General features: G+C 44.9%; 1 protein-coding gene across 1 annotated transcript in view; it reads right to left on the reverse strand.

The window, feature by feature from the left end:
• LOC138756974 (dedicator of cytokinesis protein 2-like) overlaps positions 1-25,809 on the reverse strand; it is a 1,510,503-nt gene that overhangs the window by 60,709 nt on the left and 1,423,985 nt on the right.

Consider the following 25,809-nt stretch of genomic DNA (forward strand, 5'->3'; position numbering starts at 1 on the left):
GCATAGGGATTGCTTAAGGTGGAATGTGAGTTTAGGGGGACAGTTTGAAAACCACTGCCTTAAATCCATTCATGTAACCCTTTTCCTTCATCGACACTACCAGGCTCCCTTTAAATGCACCAGTGCTTTCTAAGTTTATAGAATATAGGTGCAGAAATAGGCCATTAAATCCTTCAAGACAATCATGGTTGATCATATATCTTCAGATCTCTATTGGTGCATTCTCTCTGTACCCCTTGATCCTATTAGCCATCAGGATCCCATTCAACTCCTAATGAACTGGCCTCAACAACTTTCTGCGGTAGGGAGCGCCACACGTTCACAACTCACTGAATGAAGAAGTTCTCTTCATCTCAGTCATTAGACTATTGTGTTCAGTTCTGGTCACCTTATTATTGGAAGGATGTGGAAGCTCTGGAGAGGGTACAGAGGAGATTTACCAGGATGTTGCCTGGATTGGAAAACATGTTTCATGAGGCAATGTGAGCAGAGCTTGGACTTTTCTCTTTGGAGTGAAGAAGAGTGAGAGGAGACTTTATAGAGGCATCCACAGGGTAGACAGCCAGCATCTTTTTCCCAGGGCAGGAACTTGCAGACTCGCGCTGGGCTGCAGACTCCTTGATACTGGCTCGAAAGTGGCTGAAGGGGTACCAGGTATCGGACCGGGACGTGAGGGGGTGCCAAAGGCGCTGTGGGGTTCCTGAATGCATCAGAGGTTCAGATCTGGAGCTTGGGTTGCCAAAGGTTTGGATTGGACTCTGTGTGGCTACGGAGGCTGCAGAAGCGCTGGAGGCGAATCTATGGGCTTTCTCTGACTGTAAGAGGCCCTTCAGGCAATTTCTGCCGATGGCAAATCTGTCTGCCTTACAGCAGGCAAAGCAATTTCATGTAATACGACTCTGTTTTATTGCCATGACAATAAATTGAATCTTGAACAGCAAACACCAGAGGACATCTGTACAAAGTGAAGTTTAGGGGAGTCCTCAGGGGTACATTTTATACACAGAGTTGTGGGTGCCTGGAATGTCTTTGCTAGGGGATGGTGGTGGAGGCATTTAGAGGCATTTAAGAGACTCTGAGACAGGCACATGGATGGAAGAAAAGTAGACGGTTACAGGGTAGGAAGCGGTTAGTACTTTTTTGGGTAGTAATATATGGGGTGTGAGCGCTCCAATGGATGTTGAGGATGGAGCGGAGACAACGCTGGTGGAAGCGTTCTAGGAGCCGTAGGTGGTGCCGGTAGAGGACCCATGATTCGGAGCCGAACAGGAGTGTGGAGGTACTCGAGATGGCAGAGGTCGACAGCATCGAGTCCACGCTGCTGAAGATCCAGCTGCGCTGGATGGGTCACGTCTCCAGAATGGAGGACCATCGCCTTCCCAAGATCGTATTATATGGCGAGCTCTCCACTGGCCACCGTGACAGAGGTGCACCAAAGAAAAGGTACAAGGACTGCCTAAAGAAATCTCTTGGTGCCTGCCACATTGACCACCGCCAGTGGGCTGATATCGCCTCAAACCGTGCATCTTGGCGCCTCACAGTTTGGCGGGCAGCATCCTCCTTTGAAGAAGACCGCAGAGCCCACCTCACTGACAAAAGGCAAAGGAGGAAAAACCCAACACCCAACCCCAACCAACCAATTTTCCCCTGCAACCGCTGCAATCGTGTCTGCCTGTCCCGCATCGGACTTGTCAGTCACAAACGAGCCTGCAGCTGACGTGGACTTTTTACCCCCTCCATAAATCTTCGTCCGCGAAGCCAAGCCAAAGAAAGAGTAATATATGGGTCGGTACAATATCGAGTGCTGAAGGGCTGTATTATTCTATGATATAAATGGCTTCCTCCTTCTCCTTTATCACTTCAGGAAGGACACCAGCATGACAAAACAGCTGAAGAGGAGAGAGAGATTTAATAGAGACATTAGATTTTGTAATCAGGTGAATCTATTTCTGTGGTGAGATGTAATTACACCACTAGGTCACCAGGGGGCATCCCGTTGACCTTGTCTATAAAGCAGTCCAGAGCTACAGTCTAGCCTTCTTGCAGAGAGACAAGGCCTCTTAGTGGACATATTAGTTTATTAAAGCTGTCTTATACTCGCACTGCTAGTGTGGTTATTGTCAGTACAATTTCCTCTAGTTTGAGGCTTGGAAAGTGGCTTAGCTAGACGATCTGTACCTTGGGGCACAGTTCTAAGAAGCTTAAGAAGAAATACAGAGGGGTTATAAGAGGTAATTTAAAAAGAAATTAGACATACAGTGCGGTAACAGACCAGTTCAGCCCACAAGTCCATGCCGCCCAATTTACACCCCATCAACCTAAACCCCCGGTACATTTCAAACGGTGGGAGGAAACTGGAGGCCCAGGGAAAAACTCATGCAGATATGCGCAGAATGTACAAACGCCTTACAGACAGCGTGGGATTCCAACCCTGATCCCGATCGCTGGCACCGTAAAGGCGTGGCACTAACTGCTACACCAACCGTGCGGCCCCGAAGTTCTTCACGTCGAGAGAAGCAGGTGAGTGGATTGCTCTGCTGGCAAAGATGAGACTAGGTACATGGAACTGAGAAAAATGGAGGGACAATCTCTGCAGTCATTAGAATTGGTTATTAACTCAACACAACACTCTGGGAGGTCCTGTACTGTGCTGTAGATTTCTAAGTTCCTGTTTAACAGGGGCACATCTATGCAAAATAGTTCCTATGTCGGGGTGGCCAATACATCAAAATGAACAGTGACAAGGAGGTCTCACGAGAGCCAGCCTTGGTGGTCGCCATGTTGTATTTGGCATTGTATAATTGAGAGCAAACGCTAGGACGAGTGTCCACAGCGTAGAAGCTACAGGTGTGTCTCCCTTTTATGCCCGGGGTGGTGGCGCTGAGCCGGGGGGAGGGTTTTCAAGTTGTGCCCCCCTTTCCAACGGCACCCAGGACATGTGCCATGCCCTCCATACCCTAGATACGCTCCTGCTGCTCAAGCCTTGTTCTTTGTGAGTTTGATGTATGTTCAGCACTTAACGTACGAACATTCAATGCAGAGATGCAATGAAATTCATACTTGTTGCATCTGCACAGGTTTGGAAACAGACCATTAAACAATCAGCATTCATTAAATTAACACTGGGTGCAATAAAAGGAACAAAAGGCGAATAAAAACAGGGCATTGATGAATATTCGCAGTTGCAGTAGTGCAAAAATTATGCTGTTCAGTCATGCAGAGAGATCTTGGCCTTGTGAGGATATTTCTCCAAATTTAGTTCAGATATACATTACAGTAACAGGCCCTTCCATCCCATGAGCCCACCCCTCCCCCTCCCCAATTACAGGCACGCACATGTGACCAATCAACCTACCAATCCCATACATCTTTGCAATGTGGGAGGAAACTGGAGCACCTGGAGGAAACCCATGTGGACACAGGGAGAACACGCAAACACCTTACAGACTGCGGCTGATTTGAACCGGGATTGCTGGCGTTGTTCAGAGAGGTTGAGGAGAACAGACACTGGAGAGATGCCATGAACCTTTGAATGATGCTGGTTATCATGAACAACTATGGAAACCACACCTTGGGAAGGATAATATGCTCACAGAGCAGCAGAAGGGGAGACGAGAGATTAGATAACATAGGGTTCGTTACACCTATTATCTGTTGGCCTGCACTCCTCCCTCTCCAATTCTTCCTTTTTATCCCCAGCCTTTTAAATATAGATGCCTGTCTTCCTTTCAGCATTTAGTGAGAAAGCACTGGAATGACTGACCGCAGCGATGTATGCATCAGACGCTCTCTGTCAACAGCAGTTCGGTATCTGACACCATCATCCCCTCAAAACTGAGCAGCAAGCTCCAAGACCTGGGACTCCACACCCCACTCAGTAACTGGATCATGGATTTCCTCACCTCCAGACCACAATCAGTGAGGATTGGCACGAACATCTCCACCACAATTTCCTTCAGTATGGTATCACCGTTCATAGTCCCCTGTTTTACTCACTTTTGACCTATGACCTGTGTGTCTCAGTAGGACAGTAATATCTACAAATTTGCTTAATGATACGCTGGTTGTGGGTTGTATAAAAAGGGGTGATAAGTCGGCAATCAGGAGGGAGAAACTTGGCCGAGTGGAGCATCAACAACAACCTCACACTCAATGACACTAAAACTAAAGAGCTGATTGTTGTCTGAATTCTTCATCTCCCCAAACACCACCCAGCCAAATCCCTCTGACCTTCTCAATGGCTCTCCGCCACATGGGCAATCTCCTGCATCCGAGATCCATCCCAATGTCATCAGCCTTCTCAATTAACCCACACATGCACGCTATTACTCCCAAGCATCGCCTCAGATAGGTCACTCGCAACGACCGGCACCGTTCCTGACGCAGCTAAGTACGCGACCACGACGACATGTGAATACTTTGTGGCGACTCACACCAAGCGCGTGCCAAACCGGCTCCAAAAGTTGTGAGTGCAAAGCAGACGTCAGCCGTCGGGAGGACGCTGTCTGAGGGGCAAAGAGAGGTCTGGAAGATGACGCCACTACCGCCCCGGTGTGCGTGAGGCTTCCTGGGAGTGGGGTTTAAAATCGCGTGCGTGTTAAACCAGTAAAGTTTTTCCTACTGGATGCTATTCAAGTAAGACTTCTTTTTTCTCTCATCGCAACACAGCGTAACTACATTGGTGACCCCGACAGGCCCCACAGATTTTGGACCCGACATGTACGTTGGGGCTTTCCAGAAAGCACTCTCTCTCAAACTGACCTCTATTTGGACCATAGATCTGTTTTGAACAAGCTGAGGCGCAATTTCAAATCAGGCCAATAGTGGCGGGTGCCACCAGGTACTACTATGTGGTGAGCGCCCTCGACCAGGAGGTGGCAGGTCGCGTGTCGATTTCCTGCAAGATCTACTGGCTAACGACAGGTACGAATCAATTAAAGCTCTCCTCATTCGAAGATTCGGTCACTCTCGCCGCAAGCGAGCTGTGCCAGCTGCTGCACATGGATGGCCTGGGAAACCGTTCACCATCAGCATTAATGGGTGACAAGCTGGCGCTGACTGATGGTCATAGGCCCTGCATGCCCTTTGAGCACATTTTTCTGGAGCAAATGCCCAAAGACATCTGCCTTCTATTAGCAGACGAAGGCGACCACCTAAACAACCGGCACAAGCACAGGCACTGGATATCTCGCCTCCTATCGCCAGTTCTGAGGGGAGAGGGGCCGCGTGGCGACTCACACTGTGTGTATGCCGAACCGGTTCCAAAAGACGCAAGTGCGAAGCAGACGTCAGCTGTCGGGAGCATGCTGACTGGGGGCAAAACGGCGGTCTGCAAGATGACATCACTTCCGGCCCAGTGTGTGCGAGGTTTCCCGGGAATGGGGTTTAAAAACCAGTTAAGCTTTTCCAGCTGGGCGCCATTCGAGTAAGACTTCTTCTTTCTGTCATCGCGACGCAGCGCAACTACAGCTTGTCCTGCATTTGTATTGTTTGTCCATGTGTGTTTTATACTCTGATGTTTCATGTGAGAATGATGTTTCATCGGGTTGTACTTCTGCAATCAGCTGTCAATAAACTTGACTTCTTTGATCATGCTTTGGGGAAGAGCACAGGATTGAAAAGTTGGTAATATATCTTTACTGCCTATGGACGCTGCGAGACCAGCTGAGTTCCTCCATCAATTCTGTGTTCTTACTACAGACTTTCACATTTCACACTTCAGAGCAAATGAGCTTTAATAACAGTTTAATAGAAGCGTTGGATTTTAATGTCAGGAGAACATGTTTCGTCTGGTTTGAGCCTTGGCAACTCAAACTTTAATAAATCTGGAAAATTAACTTGGATAGAGAGAACATATAGAATATTACATCCCTGTACAGGCCCTTCAGCCCATGATGTTGTGCTGGCCCATGTCAACCTGCTCAACAAACTAAATCTTCCCTACCTCATACCCGTAACCCTCGATATTTCTTGCATCCATGTGCTTGGCTAAGAGTCTTTTAAATGTCCCGATTGTACCAGCCTCCACCACCATCCTTGACAGTGCACCCACTACTCTCTGTGTAACTCCGACATCTCCCCTAAACTTTCCTTCCTTCACCTTGTACAGATGTTCTCTGGTGTTTGCTACTCTTGCTGCAGGGGAAAAAAAATACTGATCCCTCTACCATTTTATGACATGATTTTTTTGACTTACGATGGGATTGTGGGAACATAACCCCATTGTAAGTTGAGAGCTACCTGTAATCCCATCTGCCAACAGTTGGACCACATCTCTCTATTGTTCATTTGTCGGTCTGAATGTCTCCTTTGACCTGCAACATCGACTGGGTATTTCCCTCTCTAGACCCCTGAGCTCCTCCAGTAGTTTGTTATCTGCTCTAGATTTCAGCATTTGCCGTCTCTTTTTGCTCTACAGCATAGACTTGATGGGCCAAAAGGCTTTCTTCCTTGCTATATCTCATCATTATTGTTTCAATCCCACTGCTGAGTTTAATTTATTTGAGAGAAACAGAATGGTTACAGGCCCTTGAGCCCATGGTTCCCAAATACGCCCATGTGACCTACTAACATGGGAGAAAGCTAGGACACCCAGAGGAGACCCACATGGACATGGGGAGAGCGTACAAACTCCTTACAACAACAGATTCGAACCTAGGTCGCTGGCATAGTTCTAACCGCTACACTTTTGTCAATATCAGATGGTTTCACTGAGAAGGGACGAGTTTGAGGAGACACATTTGAGGAGTTGAAGGGCCTGTTGTCCTGCTATAAAAATACATCACTCTGACAAAAGCACATGGACAATAATTCAGCCATCTGTTGTCTCCAAGGTTCACGGTTCCCCAGGAGAGAGCAATTTAGTTTTACATCTCTCTTCTCATTTCTGGGCCATTGGTCGCTTTTTGTTCCAGATTTTTCAATCAGAAGAAGTCATCTTTTCCCACTTAATTTATTAAAATGCTCTAACAACTTGAAAAATTTATTCACAACCTTGTAGTCTTCCCTTCTCCATTGAAAATACCTTAACTATCTCTTGCCTTGAATTGAGAACAGGAAATGTGCCAACAAATTTACAAGTCGAAATTAATGCCATCACCCATAATCTGGTCTGGGTCCCTCTATTCCCTGCTTGCTCACATGTTGGTCTAAATGCCTTTCAAACATTGGCCTCCTTTCTGCATTCAAGCATCTCTGCTGAGACAATGATCCAGGCACAAACCACTCTCTGTATTAAAAACTTGCCTCACACATCTCTTTTTAACTTTTCCCACTCTTATCTCAGAGGGTTTGTTCAGCTCTCACTGCCTCAGTAGAGCAGCCAACATCCTGAAAGACCCTCACTACCCTGGTCATCATCTGTTTGACCTGCTGCTCTCTGGTAGACATTTTAGGTCCATTAAATCACAGACAAACAGGCTCAAAACCAATTTTTACCCCAGAGCTCTACATGAACTGAATACTGCCAAACATTGAATATTGTATTGTTTTATGGTGGTGCTGCTTTTAGATCTTATTTGCTTGATTTACGTGTGCACCATCAGGATGTGTACTCCCCATGTCTGTGTGGGTTTTCCCCAGAGGCTCTGGTTTCCTCCCACTGTTCCTCCCGCTGGGGGTTGTAGGTCAATTGGCTTGTAGGCTGAAAAGGTCTGTCACTGTGTGATGCACGGTCGACCACACCATATACTGGGGTGAATGTGGTAAAATAACTATAGTACATATTTGTCATATGTAAATAACATGACCTTTCTTGGTTGACCCTGTTCTCACTGTGACCCCTCCCTCATTCTTCCCCATAAAAGCTGTCATGCCACAAGCCTGCCCCCAGTTCGAGTCCAGGTCAGTGTGAGTGACCAACACAGGGATGCTGTTCATTCTCTTGCAAATAAAATTGATGCATGACCAATTACACAAAGATTAACTGTTGCCGAAACTGAAGGGTTTCATTTGCGAGATAGACATCATCCCTGTGTTGGTCGCTCACACTGACCTGGACTCGAACTAGGGGCAGGCTTGTGGCATGGCGGCCTTTATGGGGAGAAGGGAGAAATCACAAGCTGGCCAGTGAGAGCAGAGTCAACCAGGAAAGGTCACGACATTTACAGACAACAAATATGTACAATAGTTGTTTCACCGCACCATGCTGTATATCTATATTATAAATTAAAACTAAATAAACTCCAATCCTAGTGAATTTCTTCTGAACCCTCTATTAAGCCTTCACATCCTTTCTAACAATCTGGAAGAGGGGACAGAGTACAGTGTATTTAACTTTGCTGATGGCACTACATAAAAGCAAATTGAGCAGAAGATACGGAATGTCTGCAGAGAGATACTAGATATAGATAGGCTAAGTGAGTGGGCAAGGGTTGGGCAGATGGAGTACAATGTTGGCAAGTGTGAGGTTATCCACTTCGGAAGGAAAATTGGAAGATCAGATTATTATTTAAATGAAAATGATTGACAGAAAGACTTGGGAGCACTTGTGCATGAATCACGAAAGATTGGTTTCCAGGTACAGCAAGCTATTAAGAAGGCAAGTGGAATGTTGGCCTTCATTGCAAGAACAATTGAATTTAGCAACAGAGAGGTGATACTGCAACTCTACAGGGTACTGGTAAGCTGTATCTGGAGTACTGCATGCAGTTTTGGTCTCCTTCCTTGAGGAAGGATGTACTGGCTTTGGAGGCAGTGCCGAGGTTCACCTCTTTGGTTCCATTGATGAGGGGGTTAGCCTTTGAGGAGAGAAAGTTTTGCATAACTTCCAGTCTTTTGGAGTTATTGATGCATCAACCCTCACATTCATCAGGTCACTCACATTAACTCTACAAAATCTTTCAAGTGTTTGATTAACTCTTCCACTTCTAAGTGCTCATTAATATGACCTCCTGAATATGTGGGGCTATACTTCAGGGGTAATTAGACAGGAAAACATTGTAAGTCATCCTGATCCATCATCAGTTCTATTGCTCACAGTTCCACAGGACATTAAAGAATCACTGTTAATTGGTGTGGTTCATGAAATATCAATCTTTTGATGCAGTTATCATAATATGTTAACTAATAATGAATTGTTGATTGGCAGATTGCAGAGAGTTAGAATACAGGGTTCATATTCTGGTTGGCTGCCACTTACTAGTGAGCGTTCTACAGGTGAACGCTTCTTTTTATGTCGTATATTATGGTTTGGATTATGAAATGGATGGGTTTGTGGCCGAGTTTGCAAATGATACAAAGGTAGGTGGAGGACTAGGTAGTGTTGAGGAAAACTGGGAGGTTGCAGGAGGATATAGAGAGATTAGGAGAAGGGGCAGAGACATGGCAATGAAATAGAATGTCGGAATGTATTTGGTCCGGCATTTTGGTGGAAAATAGAAACAAGATTATTTTCTAAAAGGGGTACATCCTTTCTTAAATGAGGAGCCCAAAACTGCTCACAATACTCCAAGGGAGGTCTCACCAGTGCCTTATAAGACCTCAACCACATCTCTGCCCTTATATTCTATTCCTCTTGAAATAAATGCCAACATTGCATTTGCGTTCTTTACCACTGATTAACCAGAGGCTCCGATAATTCAGTGGTTAGAGCTCTGGTGTCTTGTAAACCAGGGGGTTGAGAGTTCATTCTTTGCTGGGACTTCGTTTGTTTGAGGGGCGCTTGACATAGTGGCAACTCTCTGTCTTCCTTATGGTATATAGTATTATGTGACAATAATAGAACCTTTATATGCAAGTAAAGGCTATCCTGCATGAGGACTCCCAGTTTCCTTTGCACCTATTTTCAATTTTTACCGAATTTAGAAAATAATCCACCACTATCAACTCAGCTCTCACCCTCGCCTCCTCTATTTCCTGCTCATCTGCCCTGGCCTCCTCTGCCCTCAGACGCAACACACATAGAATCGCTCTTGTCCTCACCTACCAGCCTATCCGAGCTCCTGATGCCCCGACCCCAGACACTCTATTAGGCCTCAGGTGCTCACCTATCTGAGATCCCGATGCCCCGAATGTGGACCCTCGCCCTGACCGCCCACCCATCAGAGCTCTTGACACCTTGGCCACAGACTCTCTTCTAGGCCCCAGCTGCCCGGCCATCTGAGCTCCCGATGCCCTGAATGATGCAGTTACTTATCGAGGTCAAAGATATGACTCATGTCAAAGCCGACCCCCACCCCAAATTTGGCCCAAAAAATTGGTCAAAAAAGCTTAACTATATATGGTAACTAAGCTAAAACCAATCTGCTGATTGTGCACGTGGATTCCAACCCAAAATGTTGACCATTCTTTGCCTCTCAATTTCTCCTGCAGGTTGTGTTTTGTTTGAAGATCCAGCATCTGCTGTCTTGGGAACAGGATGAGGTCTTGGGTGTTCCCAAGATGAGGTCTTACAGTCTAGATCTTCTAAAATATCTGTCTTCTTGCACAAATTTGGCTTCCACTCCATCACCATCAACTCAGCCCTCACCCACGTCTCCTCCAATTCCTGCTCATCTGCCCTGGTCCTCTCTGCTCCCTGATGCAACAAACATAGAATCACCCTTGTCCTCACCTACCAGCCCACCAGCCTCCGCATCCAACGCATCATCCCGAATTTCCAGCATCTACAATAGGTTTTCACTACCAGACACATTTTTCCTGCTCCTCTCCTCTCTGGCTTCCATTGGGACTGCTCCCTCCATGACTCTTTCATGCACTCATCCCTCCCCCCAATCGGGCCCCTCCCCAAACACCTCCGGCACCTTCCCCTTTAGCTGCAGGAGATGCCACACTTGCGCCCAACACCTCCTCCCTCAGCACAGTCCAGGGCCTCAACAAGGCCTTTCAAGTGAAGCAACACTTCACTTGTATATGCACAGGACTGATTTATTGCAGCCAGTGCTCCCTTTGTGGCCTTCTCTACATCGGAGAGACTGGCCGCCGATTGGGAGATTGCTTTGCTGTGCACCTTTACTCCAACCGCGCCAGTGACAGAATCCTCTCAGTAGGCAACCATTTCAGTTCTGTGTCACAGTCTGTAAGGTAAAACATCATGAGATGGGAATGTGTAGGGAGTTACCCTGTACAGGGCAGTAACAAGAAGGGGAGGTGTCCTTGTACTCCTGTTAGGTAAAACATCATGAGATGGGACCGGAGAAGGAGTCACCCAGTACTAAGGAGTAACAGAATGCATCCTTGTACTTACAAGATAAGAGAGACATTGATGGATTGAGAGGCAGGAAGCTAGCAGGGAAAGGATAGCAACAGTTTTAGTCATTGGACAAGTAATGATATGATGATGTTCTAAGCATGTATCCAAGGGTATAAAAAATCACCATTTTGCTGATAACGGCAGAATGCATTCTCCGACTAACTTTGTTAGTCGCAAGTGTTACAATCCGGTAATAAAGAACAAAGAACCCTGATTTCGACTCAGCCTGGTGTTTGTCTCACTCATTCATGAACAAAGCAGACCTAACAATTTGGTGACCCCGACGTGATGGGTGAGTGAACACTGGACGACGGTTTCTGTTTTTTCTGACAATCATCTCAGCCGGCTGATAAAAAGGTCCAGAGAAGCCTGTTTTAACAAAATTCTCTTTTTTTTAAAAAATCTTTATGATTGTCAGTAAGAACTGGAGATCGGACAAATTAGACGACCACAATTGAAGGTCGCATGCCAGGATTGTAACACGTAAGTGATTACAGACAAGATAAAAGTCCTTAAGGTGTTTGAATGACATTTATTAAGTGCTTCGCAAGAAACTACTAGAGTTTAAAAGTCTTTATTGTGTCGTTGCAAAGTCCAATAGAGTGAGAAGGTGGTCTATAAACAATTGAGGACCTGAGTTTTCTGCCCTAAACTGGTTATTAAGAGGAGAAATCTCCCACGTGAAGGTTGGGCTTTGAAAGAAAACAAAGGTTCAGGCTTATTGGCCTCAATTGTATCTGAGAGACTGACTTATAAATGTCCGGTAGGTATGATAATGTCTGTACACTTGAGAAGTTAAGAATTTATTTCCCCAATTCGCCGTGGTGGAATACCACAGCAGACACTAGAGACCTTGAGACAACAAAAAAAGTACTCAGGGACGCCTGCCTGGTGAACAAGAACGACGACAGAAGGCTGCGACAGCTGTGTCCGGATCAGGTAGGAGATATTAATGAAAAAGTTGACAAACTCCTAAGAGACACCCAGTTTATTCGAAATACTTTTGATAAGTTAAATGAGGGTATTCCCAACATCACCAAGGAGATAAAGTTACGTAAATTCATAGATTGGTACAGGGAAACAGGACAAAAGTATAGCCCAAATATTTGGTTTTCTAGTTGTAATTTAACTTTCAGACCCCTTTGGGAAAACAGAGAGTGGAAAACGAGCAATCAGAGTATACAGGACAGTCTGAAGTCAATTGGAGGACAAGACTTCGAGACTGTTCCTTTAAAAGATATTAGTCATCCAGCTTGCAAGGAGACATTTTTAAAAGCAATTTTCGTTGACATAGATCCCCTAAACGGACAAAAACCTAAATTAAAACAGGCATTAGAAAGCGGTCCCGCAGCTATGGCTGTACAGTTGCCTGCTAAGACTTTTGACCAAGTTATTAAGGAAATTAATCAGGAATTAGAGGAGCGAAATACCAGTAATGCGGCATTGGAAAAACAAAAAATGCTCCGAAAATGTGTAGACCGCTGGAGGAAGAGGGGTTGGTTACCCGGGGGCACTGAGATGTTCCTGACAGGTGAGAGAAAAAAAAAAAATTTTAAAACGTAGAGGCTTAGATAAGCTGGAAGAAACAAAACACAGAAGGGAAAGGAAAAGTGCCTGTTTCCAGTTTCCAGCCACGAAGTGTCCGGGTTTGCTCTCTCCCTCCCTCCTTTCACCCTCCCCCCTCTCTCTTCTCTCCCCCTCTCTCTCTTCTCCCCCCCCCTCCTCTCTCACCCACTCCCCCTCCCAATCCCAATCTGTGGCGGTGCTGCCCTGAAATCCCCAGGTTGGGCAGGGCAGAGAAATACAATTTGGTTTTAATTTTGTGCCCACAATTCCAGCTCCGCATCAAATGGGATCCTGTTTTATCCTCTCTCCCTCCCTTTTTCCCGCACCCCCACCATTGCGGGATCAGGGCAGACATTGTGGGCTGACGTGTAGCTCACTCGAGGTGGGAGGGAAGGAAGGAGTGATAGTTCCCAGTGGTGGGAGACCCAATCTGATCCAGACCAGTGATCACAGGATGAGAACCTTTTAAAACCTTTGAAACGAAAGTGTTAATCTGAAGACTTTTCTCCCAGTGGGGCCAGTGCAAGGCATTTTCTCTCTCTATCTCTTGTGCTCTGTGTATCTGCCTCTCTATCTCTTTCTCTCGCTATGCTCTCTCTCTCTCTCTCTCTCTCTCTCTCTCTGGCACCCCAGATGGGACACTGGAGTCACGTCCCTTATATTCAGATATTGAGACACTGGGGTGTGACAAGAACCACGGGAATAGGGATACATCAGACGAGGTACAGGCCCCTTTAATAAAAATAGAAGGGGGAGTAATAGATGTAGAGACCCCTCTGGAGTCCAAGAAAATAGAAAAGGAGTTAGAGATACAGAAATGGAACATGAAAAAGGTTCAGGATAACATTAAAAACTTAAACAGAGATATTAATGTGCTGGGGCAGATCAGTGAGGATCAAAAAGAATTAATGGTAGGTGTATTTAAGGAAGTGGAAAAGATAACTACAACACTGTCAGGAGAAATTAAAGCTGAAGGAATGGTAATAGGAGTAAAGGACGAAAAGTGTAGTACAGATGAGGAAACGAGATACGATCCACCATGGGAGGAAAGTAAAAGGAAAAGACTCGGGAGGGAGAAAAATAGACATGCCTACCTGGACATAGTTAGGACAAAAGAGAAAGATGTGAAACAACTAAACTATGGCCGAAAAGATTATCTTAGAGATGAACGTGACCAATATACCTTTGACCCTGAGACATTGGAAACTGATAGGGACAGTGACAGTGACAAAGAAGAGTCAGAACAAGGTGGGATAAATAAATGCATGCCAAGAGTAAAGAAGGAGCAGAAATCCCCAAAATTGAGATATCAATGCCCATTACTGATCACTGGACGGGGAACTCAAAAATATGTACCCTGGTCATGAATGGACTTAGAGAGTTTAATGAAAAAACTACCTCCGTTGAGTAATGGGGCTAGTCCATGGATTTCTTGTTTTGAGCGAGAAACCTGCCAAGAACAATTAGCACTCGCAGATGTCAGAACTATCATGATAAAATTAAAGGCAGAAGGGGCCCTGAAGCAAATAGAGAAAATTGTAAGAAGCAGTAAATTGGGGGATGAAATAGAATTTAACCCACTTCGGAATAAATTTTGGGAAGCACTTAGAGAAACATTTCCTACACCCTATAGTTTGGATGCCTTGGTAACCCTTCAACTAAAGGAAGGAGAGACTGCACACGAGTATTTCACTCGAGCATGGGACTTATGGGAAACAGGGACTGGAGAAAGACCCGACCACAGCCCCTTAGGAAGGGCTCACTTTCGTAATGGGATAATAAACGGACTACCTGCTACGGTTCAAGCAAAATTAAGGGACATTGTGGGATTAGAGACAATGTCAGAGGATTTGTGGAAAAGACACCTGACACATGCAATCAAACGACATCGTCAATCAGAGCATGCTAAGTCAGAAAGTGCGTCCCAGAAGGAGGTGGACAAAACAACCGATAAATTGGTGAGAGCCATAGAACATATAGGGGTTAAATTAGCGGCCCAACAGATAGTCCCACAGGTCATGGGGCCAGTGATAAATCCGGGACCCCAAGTAAGAAATGGTTGGGAAAGACAGCTAGGTACAATGTATAGAGGGGAACATGCAGTATGCAGGTACTGCCAAAATCCTGGACACTACCAGCGGAACTGTCCGGAGGCTGGGAGAGCAAGGGGAAAAAGATTACCCTCTATTAGAGGCTATCGGGGAAGAGGAGGAAACTTAAGAGGACAAGCAAGGGGTAGGGGTGGACATATTGATGGGCCCCAGAGAATCGGGGGGTGGCAGAGTGATCAACAAGTCCAGGCACCTCAGTGTAATGACTATATTGAGGAAGGTGCTGAATTTGATTATTGACGGTGCCCAGGAGAATCAAAAATCACGCCTCCCTGGGAGCCACCAAAAATTTGGGGGACGGTAAATGGAGAAAAAATTGAATTTATGGTTGACACAGGGGCAGCAGTTACGACAGTGATTAAAAAACCCCCAGGGAGCACATTTTCGGGCAAAACATTATCTACAATAGGATTCTCCGGGATAAAGGAAACACAGCCCTATACAGATAACATCGACATGACATTTGGACGACAAAGGGTTAAAACGCCTGTCCTGGTTGTGCCAAGTTGCCCCATTAATTTATTAGCAAGGGACATTCTTACCAAACTAGGAATAACCATACAATGTTCTGAGAAGGGCCTTCGGTTAACATACCCAGGGGATACAATAAGAAGGGGAGGACAGTTTATAGTAATGACCCCATCTAACGCTTCAGAAGTATTTTCTGGAGTCGGCTACTGTATGATGAACCAGGCCCAGGGCTGATTAAACAGTTTTTTGAGTGGAGGGCCAGTATTCCTCGGTATGGGGATTACCATTATCCACTAGATCCTATGCATGTTACATTAAACTACACCATCCACCCGGACCAGGAATATGAGGAGAGGTGGGACTCTCTAAAAGAAGGGAAGACAGAAACGATACATTGTCCATTTATCTTTGTAGGTAAGGAGGGAATAGCTGCTATGGTTGTCATGACAGAAGAACAAATGGAGTGGTTCTGCTTAGGAGTAGAAAGTGTGCCTCATGTGACCTTGGGTATTGACAAAGATCATCACGCTCGACAGCTGGGTCCGATGGTAAAGGAAGCGATAGGGTGTGAATACAGGCAGACAGAAATCCCGGGATATTCCACCTCGGAGGGAGGAAAATTTGTCAGACTGAATATTGAAGCATGGGACCAGGTAGTGAATGAGAAAGTAGAAAGAGACCGAGCCATAGAAGGAGAAAATATTGATCACAGAGACTCAGACAAATATCTTTCTAATCTGAGTCCACATATATGGACAACGGGGCCCTATGATGTGGGAGTAATAAAAGGAGAGGTATTTCTAGAATTGGCCAACCCCGGGCAGAAACCAATATGGAGAAAACAATACCGCTTGTCGCCCAGTCAGGAGGAGGGTATTAAAGGAACGATAGAAGGGTTAATGGAGTCAGGGGTTTTAAGGGCGGCACCTGACAGTATGTGGAACACGCCCATCATGCCTGTTCCCAAACAGGGTAGAAAAGACTGGAGGATGGTACACGACCTCCGGGAGATTAACTTGGCTACCAAGACTATCGGGAGACCAGTCCCAGACCCATATGTAGCACTTAGGGCTCTGAGTCCGGAGCACGAATACTATACTGTCATTGATCTGGCAAACGCATTCTTCTGCTTGAAATTAGCTGAGGAATGCCAAGACTGGTTCACTTTCACTTACCAAGCACATCGGTACACATACACTAGATTACCTCAGGGTTATAAGGACAGTCCAGGACTGTTCAATCAGGCCCTTAGCGAAATCCTAATGAAATTAAAGCTCCCGGAAGATGTTACACTGATTCAGTATGTAGACGACCTACTATTAGCAGGGAAAACGCCACATGGGTGCCTGACAGGGCAGCCAAACAGGTTACTGGTTATCATGAACATATACAGGGGATGATTTTGAGGTCCCATAACAAAAAAAATGAATCTGAAACTAAGGAGACTTGTAGCAGATTGAATGACTACACAGATGAGTTTTGTGGAGGAAGAGTGCTGTACAACTGGCTCCCCGCTAACTGGGATGGTCGGTGTGCTCTAGTAACCCTTAATGCGCCAGTGCTGATTGTCAAAATGCAGGAGGGAGACGAGGATTCCCTAGAATTGCGCCACACAGAGAGTTGGCTGTGGAGAAAAAGGAGGAGTGTTGGACTCTTGGGGCCGGGAGGAAGGAACCCTGATGGGGTATGGATTGATGCCATTGGCCAAGCCCGGAATATTCCGGACGAATTTAAATTAGCCGATGAGATTGCAGCTGGGTTTGAAAGCTTTCCTGTTTTTAGTGCAATTTTTCCCATCACTGTAAATAAAAATGTTAATAGGATCAACCTTATTCACTATAATGTCCAGCGCCTTGCAAATTTGACCAGGGACGTTGTTGAGGCAATACATCAACAACTGTCAGAAACTTCCCTTATGACACTTCAGAATAGGATAGCGATTGATATGGTCCTGGCAGAGAAAGGTGGAGTGTGTGCTATGTTTGGAGATCTATGCTGCACTTCTATCTCTAATAACACAGGGCCAGATGGATCACTCACTAAGGGGTTAACGAAACTTAGGGCATTGGCGAAAGAATTAAAAGCCCAGTCTGGAGTCTCCAATCCTGTTTTATCCTGGTTACAGGGAGTGTTTGGGAGATGGAGCACATTGTTAGGACAACTTTTGCTGGGTTTGTTCATTTCTGTGTCAATTTTTATCACTTGTGGCTGTTGTTGTATTCCATGCATTCGAACGCTGGTCACGAGGACCATAGAGAGAGCCTTTGCTGACCGTGATGAACTGCCTCCGAAATATCAAGCTGTGCAGGCTGTGGAGCAAGACTATCTCACATTACAGGAGGCGGAGAAAGTTGCTGAGATCGATCTGGAGTCTGATGGGGAATGTGATGGAAAGGAGGGATTGTGAATTAGATTGTTACACATATAATTTTAACCTTGCTTGTAACCTAAATATTATAACCTTGATTGTAGAACAAATATTATAACATTGATTGTAACACAAACATTATTAATCAGATTGTAGAACAAGTATTATGAATTAGATTGTAGACCATATGTTAACTTGGGAATTTACTAATGTACGGGGGGTTAGCTAGTTTTTTGCTTGGGGGCAAATGGGATGAAACTTGTAAACGGGCAATGGGATCGGGGTGACGGATGGGGGGTGTACGCAAAGGAGGGTTGGGGGAGCCCTCGCCCACCAGCCGAACTACCCTGTGAACAGAACCCGTATAGAGCTTGGCAATAATAGGCGAACTAATGTAACGCGGTGGTAGCATAGTCAGGGCGAGATTGTCCTCTAAAGAGGACAAAGGAGGGATTGTAAGGTAAAACATCATGAGATGGGAATGTGTAGGGAGTTACCCTGTACAGGGCAGTAACAAGAAGGGGAGGTGTCCTTGTACTCCTGTTAGGTAAAACATCATGAGATGGGACCGGAGAAGGAGTCACCCAGTACTAAGGAGTAACAGAATGCATCCTTGTACTTACAAGATAAGAGAGACATTGATGGATTGAGAGGCAGGAAGCTAGCAGGGAAAGGATAGCAACAGTTTTAGTCATTGGACAAGTAATGATATGATGATGTTCTAAGCATGTATCCAAGGGTATAAAAAATCACCATTTTGCTGATAACGGCAGAATGCATTCTCCGACTAACTTTGTTAGTCGCAAGTGTTACAATCCGGTAATAAAGAACAAAGAACCCTGATTTCGACTCAGCCTGGTGTTTGTCTCACTCATTCATGAACAAAGCAGACCTAACAAGTCCCACGTTCATAAGTCTGTCCATGGCCTTATGAACTGTCCCACCAAGACCACCACAAATTGGAGGAAAAACACCTGATTTTCTGTCTGGGTTCTCTCCAGCTGGATGGCATTAACATCAGCTTTTCCAATTGTGCTAACCTGCTCTCCTCTTCCCCTTTCCTCCTTCCCTTCCCTTTTCCAGTCTTCTCCCTCCCTTCCCCCTCCCTTCACCTAGCCATTCCTCCTCCCCTTGATCGTTGCTGTCCCCTCCCTCCCTTCTCCACCTATCACCACCTGCTATTGCAACCATCCCTCCCTCCCTACTCTTTTGTTCGGATGCCTGCCAACATTTTCCCACACCTTGATGAAGGGCTCAAGCCCGAAACGTCGGTTATGTACTTATACCTTCGTTATATAAAGGACGCTGTTTGACCTGCTGAGTTTCTCCAGCTTTGTCTTTTTACTTACGGTAAACTCATTACTTGGGCCTCACATGAGCTGTCACAATCAGGTACAAAAATGTTTTTAAGGATCCATGCAACCTGCATCAGCAGCTGTGGCCCAGGGGCCACCTGACAGAAACTTTTAGAAAATGTTGGGGTCAAGTCCCACTCAAGGACTATGAACTTGTTTTACATAGAGCATTGCAGCACAGTACAAGCCCTTCTCCTCACGATGTGCCAATCTATATAAATCTATTCAACAAACTAAACCTTCTGTCCCTCACATCCATAGATCTATTTCTTCAGTATAAGGGTATTAAAGGTTACGGAGAGAAGGCGGGGACGGGGTACTGAACTTTAAGATCAGCCATGATCTCGTTGAATGGCGGAGCAGGCTCGAAGGTTCGAATGACCTACTCCTGCTCCTATCTTCTATGTTTCTATGTTTCTATAACCCTCTTGCATCTATGTGCCTGTCTGAGCCTTTTAAATGTCCTGATTGAACCAGCCTCCACTGCCATCCTTGACAATGGCACCCACTATTCTCTGTGTGAACTTGACGTCTCCCCTAAACTTTCCTCTCCTCACCTTGTGCAGATGTCCTCTGCTAATCTCGCTCTGATGACTGTCCACCACATCTCTGCCTCTCATAATCTTGTAGACCTCTAAGAAGTTACCTCTTTGTCACTTCAAAGAGAAAAACTCCAGCTCTGTTAACCTTGCCTCTTAAGACATGTTCTCCAATTCTGGTAAATCTCCTCTACACCCTTTCCACAGCTTCCTCCAATCCAGGCAACATCCTGGTAAATCACCTCTACACCCTTTCCACAGCTTCCACATCCTTCCTGTAATGAGGTGAACTAGAACTGGACACGTATAATTCTCATGAGCCTTTCCTGTCTTCTGCTTCCTCAACCATCTGTATAATTCTGTTGACACTGTGGTAAAATGAAAAAAAAAGACCCACACAAATGCTGGAGAAACTCAGCAGGTCAAACAGTGCCTTTATGAAGCAACGGTAAAGATACAGAACCAACGTTTCGGGCCTGAGCCCTTCATCGAAGGGTGTCCTTTTCTGCCCATTTTTTTTCCCTGAGTCAGCGGGACAAACCTATCCAGAACCTGGTGCAAATGGTCACTAAACATCTGGCATATTGGGTCTGTGCTTTTCCCATCCCTTCATGATCAGCACTTAACCTCTTTCTGTTCGTGCCTGTATTCCCATTGTCGTTAGTGCCTCAAAGTGTATCTCCGCCACCTCTCTGAGTGAAGGAGAGGGAGGGGGAGACAGAGAGAGGGAGAATGGGGAGAGAAGAGAGAGAAAAAGAGGGAGGGTGAGTGAGGGAGAGTGTGAAAGGGAGAGAGGGAGTGAAGGAGGGAGACAGAGAAGGAGAGAGAGAGAGTCAGAGGCAAAGAGAAACAGAGGGAGAAAGAGGAGGAGAGGAGAGAGAGAGAAATGATAGCAAGTAGGACACAGAGAAAATGTTCTACACGCAGAGCAACTTTAAATTAATTGCTGTTCTGCTCATTTAAGGGGTTGGATCTTGAACAATATTTCCCTCAAATTATCATGAACACAACTCTCACATTTCTCCCCTCACTCTTCCGGCATGGTTGTAAACAAACTAAATTGGTTATGGAAACCAAAATGAATCTCAAAAGCCTCATATTTAAAACACGCGACACATTCAAATCAACCTGCCTCATTGCATTGGGCTCTCCATAAAACAAGAACTTTCCACTGTTCTAATAAATCAGGCTCTTACTAGTAAATGCATAATTTTCATATTATTTTACTGTTGGCTGAATATTTTTCTTTATATTTTCTTTTCTGAATAAAAGGGTGTCAAGGGATTAGGAAGTTAAGGCTCATTAAATTGTGAACAGACCCTACCATGATTAAGAGTCATTGCTTTTATGCATTATGGAATTAAACCCTCAGGCTGAGATTGTCCATATTGACAAAGCTGTCTGCCTGAGGTCATCCCATTTTGGTCAGAGAGCATGCCCTACTCATCCATGCCAACTAAGTTGGCATTCTGGGCTAGTTTCATCTTCCTGCATTAGGCTCATAGCCCTCTAAATATTGTTTACATCACAAGATCACAAGATAAAGGAACAGAAGTAGGCCGTTTGGCCCATCGAGTCCGCTCTGCAACTCCACCCTGAGCTGAACCATTCTCACATCTAGTTCCAATTTCCAGCCTTTTCCTCATATCCCTTGATCAGCTCACTCCATATGCCCAACCCCTTGTGTGCGAAGAAGGTGCCCCTGAGTTCCCCTTTAAATCATTCTCCTCACTCCTTAAACCAATGCCCTTGGGTTTTATATTCTCCTACCCTGGAAATACATTGTGAATATCCACCTGACAGGGGCCCCTCGTGATTTTAAAAACATCTCTCATGAACTGCTCATACAAACCCTTCGTGACGCAACCATTTATTTAAAAATAACCATTTATTTTAGCCTTTGTCTCTATGTATTGTTTATCTGTATGTGTATTATGTCTGCATGCGTTTTTGCAGGACTGGAGAATACTGTTTCGCTGTGTTGTAAAATTGGATGATTAATAAACTTGAACTTGTCCCTAACGTCTCCCCTCAGCCTCCTGCACTCTAGAAAAAAAAATCCCAGATTATCCAGTGCCTCTTTTCAAATGGGATCTCTACTGTCCCCATAACATTCTTGTGAATCGTTTCTGTACCTTAATTTAGAACATAGAACACTACAGCACAGTATAGGCCCTTTGGCCCTCAAGGTTATATTGGCCTATATATTCCAACCAAAAAAACTAAGCCCACCCTACTTCGTAACCCTCTATTTTTCTTTCATCCATGCACCTTTCCAAATGTCTCTTCAATACCCCTAACGTTTCAGCCTCCACCACCACCCTTGGCAAAGCATTCCTGGCACCCACAATCTGTGTAAAAAAACTTACCCCTGATGCCTCCCCTAAACTTTACTCCCGTCACTTTGAAGACTTTATGTGGTCATGTCTGAAGAGCTGAAGAGTCTGCGGGATCCCCTCGCTGTCCTCTATTGAAGTTATTCACTGGGAGCGTTGCTCAAGAATTATAGATCACCTTTTCCATTCAGGATCTTTGACCCACGACCATCAGGAAGGAGGTACAGCAGCATCAAAATCAGGTCTGCCAGGCTGGGAAATAGCTTCTTCCCGCAGGCTGCGCAATTTGATGTACGGTATCCAGAAACTGATTAAATTATTCCAAAATATGTATGCATATTTATTTTACATCATATCTTTAAATTAAAACTTTTAGAATTTAGACATACAGCACAGTAACAGACCTTTTTGGCCCACGAGCCTGTGCCGCCATATTACACCCAATTGACCTACAATCCCCGGCATGTTTTTGAAGGGTTGGAGGAAACCGGAGCACCTAAAGAAAAACCGTGCAGACACGGGGGTGAACGTACAAACTCTTTACAGACAGCGCAGGATTCGAACGCTGGTCCCGATTAGTGGTGCTGTAACTACATTGCTACCGGAACGTTAACCGTGCCGCCGAATAGTTGATTGTTTTCCTGAAGGGGCCTGTTCCTGTGCTGTAGTGTACTCTGGTTCTACGGTTTATTTTGTGTGTGTAAGTGTGTCTGGAGAAACATTGTTTTGTCTGGTTGTTTATGTACAGTCAAATGTTCTTAAGTGTGAACCTATTCCAGGCAACGCTGATTCTTCACGCTTACATCTGGAAGATGGAAATTCCGATGGAAGAATATGTCAAAACTTTCAAATGACAGTTTGGCTACCTATCCACGAAAAAGAAAATTTGGTGATGATATTAAAGGATTGGAGTCTCCGGTGCGACAGAGTATATAAAGGTGTTTGGGAGATAGATTGGGAAAGGTTTATTAGAGCAGGTCACACACAAACACTTTAAAGCACAGCATTTTTGCTGGAGCTTTTGCAAAAGTGACTGTTATTTGCAAAAGGCAACAAATGTAACATGCAGTGGCCTCTTTGTCTGGGAAAACAGAATTTACTGTCTGGAAGGTCAAGTGATCTTTGCTGACAGAGAGCAGGAAAAAAAAAGGATTTTCTCTCAGAGAGGAGGGAGTAAGGGAGAGAGAGGAGAGACACAGACATCAGTTCCAGAGGTACAAGCTGGCAAGCTTTGGAAGACGGCCTGGTCAAAGGAGAGGACTGGCTATCCGGTATTTCCCTTGGAATAGGAGAAACAGAAAGGAACTCTGTGGTGACCTGAATCAAGAAAATCTCTCTCTCTGAAAACCATCAAGAACCCTTCTGAGTGGTAACCATTTACCTGTTAAGCACCAAAGCCTGGTGAACTTTATTAATGTTAACTTCTGTGCACAGAGCAAGAATTGTCTGCAACCAGTGAGATTGGATTGCGAACCAAAGAACTTTGCTGAACTTACACACGTGAACTTCGAATTAGAAGGGGGTTTAAGTGAGTCAATAGAGATGTTAAAGTTTGATTCCATCTTCATGTTCAAAGATAATTAAAAGCAACTTTTGTTTAAGCAACCCTTTGGCTGCTGGGTTTTGGGGTCCTCTGGACTCGTAACACCAGAACAAGAAGAAATAAGAACGTAATGAACCAACTACCACCATGATGGAGTTGGTCGGCCTTGAGCCAATCTATCATTCGATCAGATCAATACTGCCCCAACCATTCCAACCTTTAGTTGATGACTGGGCACTGCTTTTGCCATTCAGACTTGCCCTCTGCAATTTTGTTTTAATTCTTGCACGACCTGTTGCCTAATGTGCTGAGGTAACACGCAAAGAATTTAGAGAGCGTTTAGGATCTGCTTCCGTGCTGTCGGTTTGAGCCACAAATGATCAAGGAAGGACTCTTGCACTATATTGAATTTTTGCTCTCTCTGCATGACGCAGTCAGTTTGTTTACATGTGTATGTTGAGTACAGTTTTGTATGTGGTAAATTCTGCTTTGCCCTCAGGAAAAAGAATCCCAGGGTTATATGAGATGTAATTTATGTACTCTGACAATAAATCTGAAATCTGATATTCATGTAAATGAACTTGGCTCAGTGTAAGTTCAGTGTAGTATTTTTGTTCATTCTTAAAATAGGTGTATTAATTAGTCTGAAGCAACTGGAAAACACACGTACTCAGCATCTACCAGTCCCTATAGGTGCCGGATACCTGGGGTTTTACCGAATTTCCTCGGTTACAGTAAGAATTGAGTTGCATTTGTACATTGTACCATATATGTGTCAATAAACTGATTATATTGGATAAGGGTTAGGGTCTTCTGCCAAAGCTTTGAAAGCTTTCCTTGCTGACCATTTCACCTCCAATCTTTGAGATTCCTTTCCTCTGTTGCTCCTTTGAGCTTGTTCTCAGCAGCGTCCACACCTTTTCTGATGGCGTCCCTCCACTGTGAGCGACCTTGAGCCAGATCCTCCCAGGTTGATGGGGCAATGCCAGCTTTCTTGGATATTGTGTAAACTTTGTAGAGGAGGACTGGTTCCTGGCAAGATTGTCAGGATATCTCAGACATCCCGAGGAGTTGACCATTCCCAATATGAATGGGGCAGGTATTGCAGAATGATAAACATGATTCTATTCTCTAAGAAAAAGCCTGGAATCATCCTCCCTCAATTGCACTTTTATATTCACGCTGGATGCAAGCAACTGCACCAATCTTCTTTGATGAGGCTTGAAGTTATTATCCCTTGATTAACTTGATATTTGCTTTTTGCATCTTGAGTAATCATGTAGCAACTCTGTTTGACAGGCTAAATGTACTGTAAATTAAGATGCAGATTGAGTTAGCAGTGTTTGCGCTTGGTTCTTGAGTCCAAGATAAACCTCAAGGACATTAGTTCTTGGGAGTAAACATCTCCTGTGACCTGTCCTGGCCCAGCCACGTTAATGGAATGGCCAAGAAAGCCAACCTGTGCCTTGATTTTCTCAGAACCCTGAGGAAATCTGGCATGTCCCCTGCGTCCCTGAACAACTTCCACAGGTGCACTGTTGAAGGCATCTTGTCAGGGTGCATCATGGTGTGGGAAGGGGCATGTCCACCCAACATCACAAGAAACTGCAGAGGGTTTTGAAATATGGCTCAGATCATCACACACAACCCCCACCCCACTCCGTGGAGTCCATCTACACTTCCCACTGCTCTGGAAAATCTGCCAAGACATTAAAAGACTTATCCCTTCCCAGTCACACTCTCTTCACCCTCCCCTTGTCAGTAAGAAGAGTGAGATCACACATCAGAGATTCATGGCCAGTTTTCTTTCCTGCTGTTGTCAGACTCCTGAATGAACTGCACACTGATAAAATAATGTTGCCTTTGGTCTGTACTAGCCGTAACCCTCCACTCTGTACAGGGAGCCCCTGGGTTACGAACATCTGACATACGGACAACTCGTACTTACAAATAAATTGTGCCCCCAATTGGTGTATGTGCATAATGTTACCTCATGAATGTCCGTTCCGGTATGCAAGACATCGATGGAACAAAAGTAAGTGTTAACTTTTAATCATGATCCTTCTTCTTGTTTCTATCTAAACTGGTTTAAGAACTGTTTCTTTATTTTTTTTACAGTACTAACACAAACATTTGACTAATTGTGGCTAAATAAAAACTGTATGTACCTGTTCCGACTTATCTACAAATCTGACTTAAAGACAGACATAGGAACAGATCTCGTTTGTAACCCAGGGATGACCTGTACTAGTTTTACTTGCAGTTTTATACATGGGAGGTCTCACTGGACTGCTTGCAAAACAAACTTTCTCATTTCACCTTGATACAT

The sequence above is a fragment of the Narcine bancroftii genome, chromosome 3, assembly GCF_036971445.1.
Source record: "Narcine bancroftii isolate sNarBan1 chromosome 3, sNarBan1.hap1, whole genome shotgun sequence".
NCBI lineage: Eukaryota > Metazoa > Chordata > Chondrichthyes > Torpediniformes > Narcinidae > Narcine > Narcine bancroftii.